The sequence below is a fragment of the Callithrix jacchus genome, chromosome 19 (assembly GCF_049354715.1).
Source record: "Callithrix jacchus isolate 240 chromosome 19, calJac240_pri, whole genome shotgun sequence".
NCBI classification, from domain to species: domain Eukaryota; kingdom Metazoa; phylum Chordata; class Mammalia; order Primates; family Cebidae; genus Callithrix; species Callithrix jacchus.
Genome location: NC_133520.1, coordinates 27,011,355 through 27,024,432, shown reverse-complemented (window position 1 = coordinate 27,024,432; position 13,078 = coordinate 27,011,355). Strand labels below are relative to the sequence as shown.

General features: G+C 41.8%; 2 non-coding genes across 2 annotated transcripts; both read left to right on the top strand.

The window, feature by feature from the left end:
* The first annotated feature begins 8,058 nt into the window (after positions 1-8,058).
* On the top strand, positions 8,059-8,162 carry LOC118149581 (U6 spliceosomal RNA). The gene has a single exon (XR_004737158.1). It is a non-coding gene; the product is annotated as a U6 spliceosomal RNA (small nuclear RNA).
* A 1,715-nt stretch (positions 8,163-9,877) lies between these two features.
* On the top strand, positions 9,878-9,985 carry LOC118149570 (U6 spliceosomal RNA). The gene has a single exon (XR_004737148.1). It is a non-coding gene; the product is annotated as a U6 spliceosomal RNA (small nuclear RNA).
* Positions 9,986-13,078: the final 3,093 nt, after the last annotated feature.

Sequence of the window (13,078 nt, the reverse complement as noted above, 5' to 3'; positions counted from 1 at the left end):
AGTTATAAAATTGCCTTAAAAAAAAAGAAATGCTTAAGACTTTACTCTCCTGTAGGCTTGTGCTGAGTTCCCCACATTTATCACAATCTATGATTTGTGTCTGATGGCTCATAGTTCATATCTTTATTTAGAGTAAAAGAAATAAACTCAATATTATTTTGTTTCAATTTAAGGCCTTTAAAGACATTTAAGCAAACAGCTAAATGATCTAAATTGTGAAACTGTAGCACATCCAAAGTAATTTCCCTAGGAATTGCTGCACCATTATTATTAAAATACAAGGCTACAAAATAGATCTCAGGCTTTTTTTTTTTTTTTTTTTCTATTTTTGACAGAGTCTTGCTGTGTCCCCCAGGCTGCAGTGCAGTAGTGGGATCTCAGCTTACTGCAACCTCTGCCTCCCGAGTTCCAGCAATTCTCCTGTCTCAGTCTCTCGAGCAGCTGGGGTTACCCAGCTACAGGTACGCTCCACCACACTCGGCTAATTTTGGTATTTTTAGCAGAGATGAGGTTTTGCCATGTTGGCCAGGCTGGTCTCGAACTCCTGACATCAGGTTATCCACCCACCTTGGCCTCCCAAATTGCTGGGATTACAGGTGTGAGCCACCGCACCCAGCCGTCTCAGGCTTTCTTAATTCATGAAATTGAATGTTATATATTACCTAACAGTCTGGCAGACTACAGGAATAAAACAATCATTCTAATAAGAGGTTCTCCTCTAGACTGAAATATTTTATGTGGGTGAAACTTTCATTGGGTTATAAAACTCAATTTTAATTTATGTTTCAGTTATTTCAATAGACTTTTTTTTTTGCCCTCTCAGTCTTTTGTGCAATGAGAAAATACAAATATTATTTTTAATAAAAAATAATAAAGTATCTGGGCATGGTGGCTCACACCTGTAATCCCAGCACTTTGCAAGGCCGAGGCGGGTGGATCACTTGAGGTTAGGAATTTGAGACCAGCCTGGCCAACATGGTAAAACCCTGTCTCTACTAAAAATACAAAAATTAGCCAGGTGTGGGGGTGTGCACCTGTAATCCCAGCTACTTGACAAGCTGAGGCATGAGAATCACTTGAACACAGAAGGCAGAGGTGGCCACTGCACTCCAGCCTGGGTGACAAAGCCAGACTCTGATTTGAAAAAAGAAAGAAACAAAGAGTTAATTGAACAACACCGAGGATACTTAGAAAGGTCACTTAATTTAAAAAAAAAAAAAAAGAAGAAGAAGAAAGGTCACTTTATACTACATGAAATTATAAAAACAAAAAGTTTCAAAATGATAGGCTCATTTTCTACCTGTTATTTTTATTTTCATGAATCTGACAATTTATACTCTCTCTCTCTCTCTCTTTTTTTTTTTTTTTTTTTTTGAGATGGAATTTCACTCTTGTTACCCAGGCTGGAGAGCAATGGCATGATCTCGGCTCACCGCAACCTCCACCTCCTGGGTTCAAGCAATTCTCCTGCCTCAGCCTCGCGAGTAACTGGGACTACAGGTGTGCACCACCATGCCCAGCTAATTTTTGTATTTTTAGTGGAGATGGGGTTTCACCTTGTTGACCAGGATGGTCTTGATCTCTTGACCTCGTGATCCACCCGCCTCGACCTCCCAAAGTGCTGGGATTATAGGAATGAGCTACTGTGCCCGGCCTTATACTCTCAAGCATTGTGTTGACACTGATTATTAATTAGCATTTTAGATTTTCCTGATCCTTTTGCACTTTTCAGAAGGCTATGACCTATCTATCCACTTTTTCTATGTTTACCTAATAAGTAAAAAACAAGGCCAGATGTGGTGGCTCCCAGCGATAATCCCAGTGCTTTGGGAGGCTGAGGCAGGCAGATCACCTGAGGTCAGGAGTTCAAGACCAGCCTGACGAACATAGAGAAACCCTGTCTCTACTAAAAGTACAAAATTAGCCAGGTGTGGTGGCACTTGCCTGTAATCCCAGCTACATGGGAGGCTGAGGCAGGAGAATTGCTTGAACCCGGGAGGTGAAGGTTGCAGTGAGCAGAGGTTGCAGTGAGCCAAGATAGTGCCATTGAACTCCAGCATGGGCAACAAAGTCGAAACTCCATCTCAAAAAAAAAAAAAAAAAAAAAAAGAGAAAGAGAGGAAAAAAAAATTGAAGTTGTAGGTAAACACTTGGAATTGTGGTTTCATTCTTATTTTTATTTTTTGATTTTTCTTTATTAAAATTGTGATTTCAATTACCCACTCTTCCTTTTTTTTTTTGAGACGGAGTTTCACTCTTGTTACCCAGGCTAGAGTGCAATGGCGTGATCTCGGCTCACCGCAATCTCCGCCTCCTGGGTTCAGGCAATTCTCCTGCCTCAGCCTCCCGAGCAGCTGGGATTACAGGCACGCACCACCGTGCCCAGCTAATTTTTTTGTAATTTTAGTAGGGACGGGGTTTCACCATGTTGACCAAGATGGTCTCGATCTGTTGACCTAGTGATCCACCCGCCTCGGCCTCCCAAAGTGCTGGGATTACAGGCTTGAGCCACCGCGCCCGCCAATTACCCACTTTTTCATTATTTTCTATTATCTCAGAATTTAATTGTGCTGTGTTTAAATTTTGTGACTTTTTGCTTTAAGATCATTTAGTATAATCTAATTTAGTATGATCTTGATGCTTTATTTCACTTATACTAATATTACAATATTAGAATTGGAACAGCTCTGTTATTAGAAATGTGATCTTTGACTAGATTTTCAAATTTTCTTTACATCTATATCCTCTTATATTATTTCTACAGCTTTTTAATCTTCATTTTTTCTTTTTGTCTTTTTAAAAAATAGAGATGGAGGGGAGTCTCACTATGTTGCCCAGGATGGTCTTGAACTCCTTGTCTTAAGTGATCCTCACATCTCGGCTTCCCAAAGTGGTAGGATTACAGGCATGAGCCACTGTGCCTGGCCATTTCTACACTTATTGAGCACAGAATTATGCCAGGTACTCTTCTAAGTGCTTTACATACATTCTATCATTTACTTCTTTATAAATTTTAAATTTTATCTCTATTTTACACATGAGAAAAATTAATGCTTGAAAAATTTAAGTAATTTGATCAATGCTACACAGATGGTATGTGATTGATAGAGCTGGACTCAAATCCATGTCTGACTTTAATGCTATTATGTTGCTTGAAAAGCTATTATTAAAATGTTTGAAAAATTATTTTGTGAATATAATGATATATATGGCTGGCACACGGCAGCCAATAAATTTGCTATTAATATTAATATTGCAGGTATACACTGGAGAAACTCGAAGAACTGTAAACAGAGTTGGTAATGCATTATGTCCTTTAGTAAACATATGCATAATATTCCAAATGAAACTCATTATTTTTCTTTTTTTTTTGAGCTGGAGTCTCACTCTTGTTGCCCAGGCTGGAATGCAATAGCACTATCTTGGCTCACTGCAATTTCTGCCTCCCAGGTTCAAACCATTCTCCTGCCTCAGCCTCTCGAGTAACTGGGATTACAGGCTCCTGCCACCATGCCTGGCTAACTGTTTGTATTTTTAGTAGAGATGGGGTTTCACCATGTTGGCCAGGCTGTTTTTTTTTTTTTTTTTTTTTTTTTGAGATGGAGTCTCTCTCTGTCACCCAGGATGGAGCACAGTGGCACAATCTCGGCTCACTGTAACCTCCATCTTCTGGGTTCAAGTGATTCTCCAGCCTCAGTTTCCAGAGTAGCTGGGATTACAGGCACATGTTACTATGCCCAGCCATTTTGTATTTTTAGTAGAGATGGGGTTTTACCACGTTGGCCAGGATGGTCTTGATCTCCTGACCTCGTGATCTGCCCACCTTGGCCTCTCACAGTCCTGGGATTACATGGGTGAGCCATGGGGCCTGGCCAGATAATATTGTTCATTTTGAACACTACTTAAAAAAAAATGAGTGATAGGCCAAGCGCAGTGCTTCACATCTGTAATTCCAGCGCTTTGAGAGGCTGAGGTGGGAGGATCACTTGAGCCTAGGAGTTCAAGGCTACCGTGAGCTACAGGGGACAGTGATTATGCCACTGTACTCCAGCCGGGGGGACATTGAGAACTTGTGTTGAAAAAAAAAAGGGAAATATCAGGATTTATATTCTAGAAGGAAAAAAAAGTGAAATATTTACTAAAAAAATTTATTGTTGAATGAGCAATCAATGGAACTATATGAGTGAAAGAACCAAGCAAACAAGGAGGAAATGAAGTATAGATATATGATTTCATTTATATAAAAGTCTGTATGCAAAAAAATGAGAGATTAAAACAACTTAGTGGCAAGCAGAAGAAAAGGTATATGAATCACCTGTAATTCTGACATTCTGAGATTGTGTTTTGAAGTATTTTCTTCTAGTTCAAGAGCAGCCTGGGGAGCAAAATGAGACCCCATCTCTACAAAACATAAAGTAATTGACCAGGTATGATGGCATGAACCTGTGGTCCCAGCTAGGCAGGAGGCCAAGGCAGGAATATTTTTTGAGTCTGGGAGGTTGAACAGGGCTGCAGTGAGTCCTATTTGCTCCACTGCATTCTAGCCTAGGTGACAGAGTGAGACAACAACAACTTGATCCCAGAAGTTTGAGACCAGTCTGGGCAACTTAGAGAGAGCTCCCAATTAAATATAGACAAAGTTGTAACATATTGTAAATGTCGCTTTATATTCCACTATTTAAAACAGTTCCCATGGCTTGACTCGGTGGCTCATGTCTCTAATCCTAGCACTTTGGGAAGCCGAGGCAGGAGGGTCACTTGATCCCAGAAGTTTGAGACCAGTCTGGGCAACTTAGAGAGAGCTCCTCTCTATTAAAGAAATTTTAGGCTGAGCACGCTGACTCACACCTGTAATCCCAGCACTTTTGGAGGCCAAGGTGGGCAGATCACTTGAGATCAGGAGTTCACGAACATGGTGAAACACTGTCTCTACTAAAAATACAAAAATTAGCCAGGTGTGGTGGTGTATATCTGTAGTCCCAGCTACTCAGGAGGTTGAGATGGGTGACTTGCTGGAGCCCAGGAGTTCAAGGCTGTAGTGAACTATGATTGTGCTACTGCACCCCAGCCTAGGTGACAGAGTGAGACTCCATCTAAAAAAAAAAGTATGAGAAAAGCAGAGAGTTGTAAAGTCAAATTATTTTCCCAAGGTCCATTGGTTAGGAAGGACTGGGGCTGAGATTCATGTGTCTGTCTAGCCCTAGAGCTCGAGCACGCATCACTCTGTTGTACTCTCTTCTCTATGGAGCTGGGACCGGACCCGGCTTCAGGGTTTGTCAAATAAGGTCAAGTGTGTCCAGTCACTCACCATGGTAATTTACATAGCCAGCCTGGCTCCTAGTATTTTCTCCTTTCATAGTTTGGCAGATGGTTATTGACATTCTTGTAGTACTAGCCAGTGATCTCAGACAAATCCTGTAGTAGGAAACCAAATCAAAAAGGTCAGAATGTCCTTTGAGAGACAGTAGAAAGAGCCTGGTTTCTGTGTGCCAAGCTAAAGGTACGAAGTGGTCATGCCCTTTTTCCTCCCCAGTTATGAGGCTTAGACTGTCTGAGGCTCATATCCGTCATCTCTTTGCTTCTGAGTCATCAGTGAACAGAAAATTGAGGACAATGAGTAGACACAGAAGACAAGAGGTGGGCGTTTCTACAATAAATATTGGAAAGGAAGTACAACATCCATCAAACAGGCAGGGGACATGAACCAGGTACATGACAACACTGAAACCTATTTTGTTTTTACATAAGAGATGTGAATCCTGGCCGGGCGCGGTGACTCAAGCCTGTAATCCCAGCACTTTGGGAGGCCGAGGCAGGTGGATCATGAGGTCAAGAGATGGAGACCATCCTGGTCAACATGGCGAAACCCCGTCTCTACTAAAAATACAAAAAATTAGCTGGGCATGGTGTCGCATGCCTGTAATCCCAGCTATTCAGGAGGCTGAAGCAGGAGAATTGCCTGAACCCAGGAGGCGGAGGTTGCGGTGAGCCGAGATCGCACCATTGCACTACAGCCTGGGTAACAAGAGTGAAACTCCGTCTCAAAAAAAAAAAAAAAAAAAAAAGAGGTGAATCCTGAAACTCCAATAGTTGAGAAGCTAAAAGTTAAAATGCATGAGAATATGTTTTGTACAACCCCAGATTTATGGGCTTCAAGATAACTACAACCTAGAGTGCCAGGAGCAAACAAATTACTTTAAAATAAAGACATGAGCTTTTTCTTTTTAGAGGCAAGTTCACAGTTTGTCACCAAGGCTTGAGTTCAGTGACATAATCACAACTCACTGTAGCCTCAAAGTCCTGGCCTCAAGCAATCTTCCTGTCTCAGTCTCCCAAGTAGCTGGTGCTACAAGCATGCACCAACACATCTGGCTAATTTTTCGTATTTTTATAGAGATGGGGGTCTCCCTATGTTGCCCAGGCTGTTTTCGAATCCCTGGCCTCAAGTTACCCTCTTGCCTTGGCCTCCCAAATTGCTGGGATTACAGACAAGAGCCACCGCAATGTGCACTTTTTAACTGAGATGACCAAGCTTTCTAATAACAGCTCTAGTAAAATGGCCATGAGTAGACCATATTGGTAGGGGAATTAGAGCAGAATGACAAATAACTGCACATTCTCACTGACCCTAATTCTGCATTTCTTTGTTCTGATATGATGAAATTTTAAATTTTTTATAAAGTGGCTGCCCAACTGGAGGGAGGTTTAAGGAATGCTTTCCCTTAGTTAGTTCATTAAAAGTGAACACACGTTTGCATTCTTTCCTGAATCCAGTCTCAGTAGGGTTCCTGAGACAAGCCTAACTAACCGCAGTAGTAGCTACTACTCTCTTCCTCTCTTTCTTCCCTTCTTTTCTTTTTGATGAGGTCTCACTCTGTCTCCCAGGCTGCAGCGCAAGCAGAATCATAGCTCTTGAACTCTAGTAGTAACTACTGTGGTTATTTAGGCCTGTCTGCAGCTAATCATTGTATCAGAGATTGGGGGTGTCAGTTAAGGGGCTAACGACTTGAACAAGTGACACTGAATTTCTTTTCATAGTAATGCCTAAGTTAAGCTCCTTACCTTTATAATAAAGTATGGATGCCAGATCTGACTTTTGATTTGGCTATCTGATAAGGCATTTAACAAAAAAGTTAAAGTGACCTTTGGTCTACACCATCTTTGGGTAAAGTCCAGTTTTGTATTCAGTATAGCACTAAATATTTTTTACACAGTTGATTGAGAGACTATTAAGAAATCAGCCTTTATGTAAGTAAAAGGATAGGTTATTCTTTCTTCCTTCCTTTTTTTTTCTTTTTCTTTTTTTTTTTTTTTTTTGAGATGGAGTTTCGCTCTTGTCACCAAGGCTGGAGTGCAATGGTGTGATCTCTGCCTTCTGGGTTCAAGAGATTCTCCTGCCTCCAGAGTATCTGGGATTACAGGTGCCTGCCGCCACGCCTGGCTAGTTTTTGTATTTTTAGTAGAGATGGACGTTTCACCATGTTGGCCAGGCTGTTTTCAAACTCCAGACCTCAGGTGATCTGCCCACCTCAGCCTCCTAAAGTGCTGGGATTACAGGCATGATTACGTGCCTAGCCAAGTTAGTTATTCCTTCTTTCTTTCTTTCCTCCCTCCCTCTTTTCCTCTTTCTTTCCTTCCTTTCTTTCTTTTGCTTTCCTTTCTTTTTCTTTCTTTCCTTCCTTCTTTCCTTCTTTCTCTCTCTCTCTCTTTCTTTCTCTCTTTCGTTTGTTCGTTCCTTTCTTTTTGATGGAGTCTCACTCTGTCGCCCAGGCTGGAATGCAGAGGCAGAATCATAGTTCACTCTACCCTTGAACTCCTGGGCTCAAGCAATCCTCCCACCTCAACCGCCCAAGTAGCTGGGCTTACAGGCACGTGCCACCACATCCAGATACTTTTTGCATTTTTAGTAGAGACTGGATTTCACCATGTTGGCCAGGTTGGTGTTGAACTCCTGATGTCAAATGATCCACCTACCTCAGCCTCCCAAAGTACTGAGATTAACAGGCATGAGTCACCTCGCCTGGCCAGATTATCTTTTCAATTAAAACGATAGGTTAAGTGCTCGCTTCAGCAGCATATTTTCTAAAATTCAAAGAATACAGAGATTAGCATGGCTCCTGCGCAAGCATGACATGCAAATTTGTGAAGCATTCCATATTTAAAAAATTAAAACAAGGCCAGGCACAGTGGCTCACGCCTGTAATCCCAGCACTTTAGAAGACCGAGGCTGATGGATTACCTGAAGTCAGGAGTTTGAAACCAGCCTGGCCAACATGGCTTAACCCTGTCTCTACTAAAAATACAAAAAGTAACCAGGCATGCTGGCATGCATCTGTAATCCCAGCTACTCGGGAGGCTGAGGCAGGAGAATTGCTTGAACCACAGGAGGTGGAGGTTGCACTGAGCCAAGATCGTGCCACTGCACTCCAGCCTGGGTGACAGAGCCAGATGCCGTCTAAAAAAATAATAAATAAATAAAGACTAACAACAACAAAAACACATAAAACCCTCCATAGATTAAAATATATCAATTCACGGCTGTGATCCCAGCATTCCGGTGGGCAGGAGCAGGCAGATTGCTTGAGCTCAGGAATCTGAGACCAGCCTGGGCAACATGATGAAACTCCTTCTCTTTTTTTGTTAAATTTTTATTTAAAATATATATTTTTTAAAAAAATTTGTTTTTTTTTTTGAGACGAAGTTTTGCTCTTGTTACCCAGGCTGGAGTGCAATCACATCATCTTGGCTCACCGCAACCTCCACCTCCTGGGTTCAAGCAATTCTCCTACCTCAGCCTCCGGAGCAGCTGGAACTACAGGCTTCGCCACCACGCCCAGCTAATTTTTTTGTATTTTTAGTAGAGACGGGGTTTTACCATGTTGACCAGGATGGTCTTGATCTCTTGACCTAGTGATCCACCCACCTCGGCCTCCCAAAGTGCTGGGATTATAGGCGTGAGCCACCGCACCTGGCAAATTTTTTAAAAATATATCCTGAATTCATTATTGAGCAGCGTACTTACTAAAACGAAAAAAAGAGAGATCCTACAAATAACCCCCTGGAAGGTCCCCCCACCTTTTTTTTTTTTTTTTTTTTGAGATGGAGTTTTACTCTGTCACCCAGGCTGGCGTGCAGAGGCGTGATCTTAGCTCACTGCAATGTTTGCCTACCAGGTTCAAGTGATTCTCCGTCCTCAGCCTCCTGAGTAGCTGGGATTATAGGCGCCTGCCACCATACCTGGCTGATTTTTTTCTTTTTTTTTTTTTTGGTATTTTTAGTAGAGATGGGGTTTTACCGTGTTGGCCAGGCTGGTTTTTTAAACTTCTGACCTCAAGTGAGCTGCCTGTCTTGGCCTCGCAAAGTGTTAGGATTACAGGTGTGAGCCATTGCCCCCAGTCAGGTTCCTCTTTACATCATTGATGAGATACTAGTCATATGCCCACTCTATAAACCAGTCACTGGGAAGGGGAATGGAATGGCCATTAGAATATTCAGGACTTACCCCTGAGCTGAGCTCACTATGGGGTTACTTTTCTTTTTCCTTTCTTTCTTTTTTCTTTTCTTTTTTTTTTTTTTTTTGAGATGACGTCTTGCTCTGTTGCCCAGGCTGGAGTGCAGTGGTGCAATCCTGGCTCACTCCAAGGAGAGTGGATCACAAGGTCAGGAAATTGAGACCATCACGGCCAACATGGTGAAACCCCATCTCTACTAAAAATACCAAAATTATCCGGGCTTGGTGGTGAACACCTGTATTACAATTCCAGCTGCTTGGGAGGCTGAAGCATGAGAATCACTTGAACTCAGGAGGTGGAGGTTGCAGCGAGCCAAGATCCTACCACTGAACTCCAGCCTGGGTGATGAAGTGAGACTCTGTCTCGAAAAAAAAAATGGTGCTCATATACTAAAAGTTAGAACAATACAGAGAAGATTAGCATGGCCCCTGTGTAAGGATGACATGCAAATTTTTGAAGTGTCCCATATTTATTTTAAAAATTTTAATATATATTTTTTAAAATAAAAAATATATAGGTAGGGAGCAGTGGTTTACACCTGTAATTCTACCACCTTGAGAGGTTGAGGCAGGAGGATCACTTAAAACCAGGAATTTGAGACCAGCCTCGGTAATATCAAGAGACCCCATTTGTACCAAAAAAAACCACCTTTTTTTTAATTAACCAGGTGTGTTGGCACATGCCTGTAGTACCAGCTACTTGGGAGGCTGAGGCAGAACGATTACTTGAGCCCAGGAGTTTGAGGCTGCAGTGAGCTATAATTGTGCCACTGTGCTATAACCTGGGTGACAGAATGAGACCCTATCTCAAAAAAAAAAAAAAGAAAGATGAATAAATAAATAAATGACTGTCAAATTGAAAGAAATAAACAAATAAAATGCACCCAAAACACACAAAAGGTCATCCTCAGTTTTGGAAGGAACGTGGCCCTGCAGGCATGTTGATTTTGGACTTCCAGCCTGTAAACCTGTAATACTTGTCTACTGTTTTAAGCCATTCACTTTGTTTTGGCAGTCCTTGGAAGAAAACACAAGCTGCTAATGCTGTATTGCCAACTCAAAAAGCAACTAATACAGCAGTGTGCAGGCTGTGATCCCATTTATATAAAAAGTCATGATTATGTAATTTTAAATGACAGAACATACAATAAAATAGTAACAGTTATCACTAGATGACAAAAAAAAAAAAATGTCCTAGCAATAAAATGGAGCTATGGCATGGGACTCATGGTAGCTATTCAAAAACTGGAAATAATTCAGATAATCTTTTGTAAATATAATTAAGTACAGACATACTTTGCTTTATTTGATAGATTTGTTTTTTAAAAATTTAGATGTAAGCCAAATGTAGCAAAATAAAAACATCCTACTTACTGTTCAGTGCAGGCTGGTATTCCTTGTGTAAAATGAAAAATCTTTTTGCAGTGTTGATATCCACTTTCCAATTGATCTGTCTTAAAGTTTGAGAGTTTGAATATCAATCCTATGGTGGAGATCCTTTCTCCTCTTTCCTTCTCTCGTTTTCTATCCCTTTCCAACTTTTGTGTGTGTGTTCACTCACTTACTTGAACAAAGTGCATATCCAAATAAGTTACCTAAGATTGATTGCCATAAATCTGAAGACTTTGGGCCATATTTTAAAAATTATTAAACTGCAACAAGAGCAACTCTGCAGTCACATCTTACTTCCTTCCTCCCGGGGTATTTGGTCCCCACTGTGTCTGTTATCCAGAATATCTAGCTGGACTCCCAGCAGCTAAGGAAATTTTAGCAGTAGGAAAGTTGCGGAGGCTAATGCCTATAATCCCAGCACTTTGGGAGGCCGAAGTCGGCAGATCATCAGGTCAGGAGTTTGAGACCAGCCTGGCCAACATGGTGAAACCCTGTCTCTACTAAAAATACAAAAATTAGCTGGGTGGGGTGGCAGGCACCTGTAATTCCAGCTACTTGGGAGGCTGAGGCAGAAGAATTGCTTAAACCAGGGAGGTGGAGGTTCAATGAGCTGAGATCATGCCACTTCACTCCAGCCTGGGTGATAGAGCAAGACTCCATCTGGGGAAAAGAAAAGACAAAAAAAAAAAAAGAAAATTTTAAGTTGGACTGACTTTTATTTTCAAGTCCGCCATCTACCATCCAGTATTACAGTCAAATGAACAGACATTTGGAGCTGAAAGGATCATCATAGTTTTAGTTCAGCCTCCTTAATTTATCGTTAAAGAACCTGATAACCAGAGGGTTGTAGGGCCTCATTGAAAAACCCATATGCAGTCACAGAGCCAGGAGTGGAGCCTGCAGCTCTGGACTCTCAGATGGTTATTTATTACCTGATTACAGAAACATGCTCCAGCATTTGCTTCATGTCATGCACTGTGTAGGGCACTGGAGGTTCAGAAATAAAAGTCTTCAGGGAGAAAGGTAAGGACTTTCCCTCATGGGGAAAACAGGAAGCAAGTTAAAACAATGCAGTGTTTTTTTTTTTTTTTTAATTGCTGTTTTATGTTTCTTATTTTCGTTTTTACTTTTGAGATGGAGTCTCGCTCTGATCTTGGCTCACTGCTACCTCCCTCTCCTGGGTTTAAGTGATTCTCCTACTTCAGCCTCCAAAGTAGCTGGGATCACAAGTGGGCACCACCATGCCTGGCTAATCTTTGTATTTCTTTCTTCTTTTTTTTTTTTTTTTTTTTTTTGAGACGGAGTTTCACTCTTGTTACCCAGGCTGGAGTGCAATGGCGCGATCTCGGCTCACCGCAACCTCTGCCTCCTGGGTTCAGGCAATTCTCCCGCCTCGGCCTCCTGAGTAGCTGGGATTACAGGCACGCGCCACCATGCCCAGCTAATTTTTTGTATTTTTAGTAGAGATGGGGTTTCACCATGTTGATCAGGATGGTTTCAATCTCTTGACCTCATGATCCACCCGCCTCGGCCTCCCAAAGTGCTGGGATTACAGACTTAAGCCACCGCACCTGGCCTAATTTTTGTATTTCAAGTAGAGATGAGGTTTTATCATGTTGGCCAGGCTGGCCTCAAGCTTCTGACCTCAAGTGATCTGCCCTCATTGGCCTCCCAAAGTGCTAGGATTACAGACCTGAGCCACCACACCCAGCCTATTTTGTTTTTGAGACAGTCTTATTCTGTCACCCAGGCTGAAGTGCAGTTGTGTGATCATGGCTCACTGCAGCCTCAATGGTTTTCCTACATCAGCCTCCCAAGTAGCTGGGACTACAGGCAGGTGCCACCACATCCAGCTACTCTTTGTATTTTTAGTAGAGATGGGTTTCTGTCACAAGTTGAGGCCAAGTCTGCAAAATCAGTGACATTCACCAAGCTCCTCCCAAAAAATCCCAGCATACACTGTCCTCCTTCACCAGACCACTCACTACATTTCATTTTATGCTGTATCAACTTGATATTTTAAAAAGGACTGCAAAAAAAAATTCTTTACCAAAAAAAAAAAAAAAAACACCAAACAAACAAAATGTGAGTTTTACCATGTTGACCAGGCTGGCCTCAAACTCCTGTGCTCGAATGATCAGCCCACCTCAGCCTCCCAAAGTGCTGTGATTACAG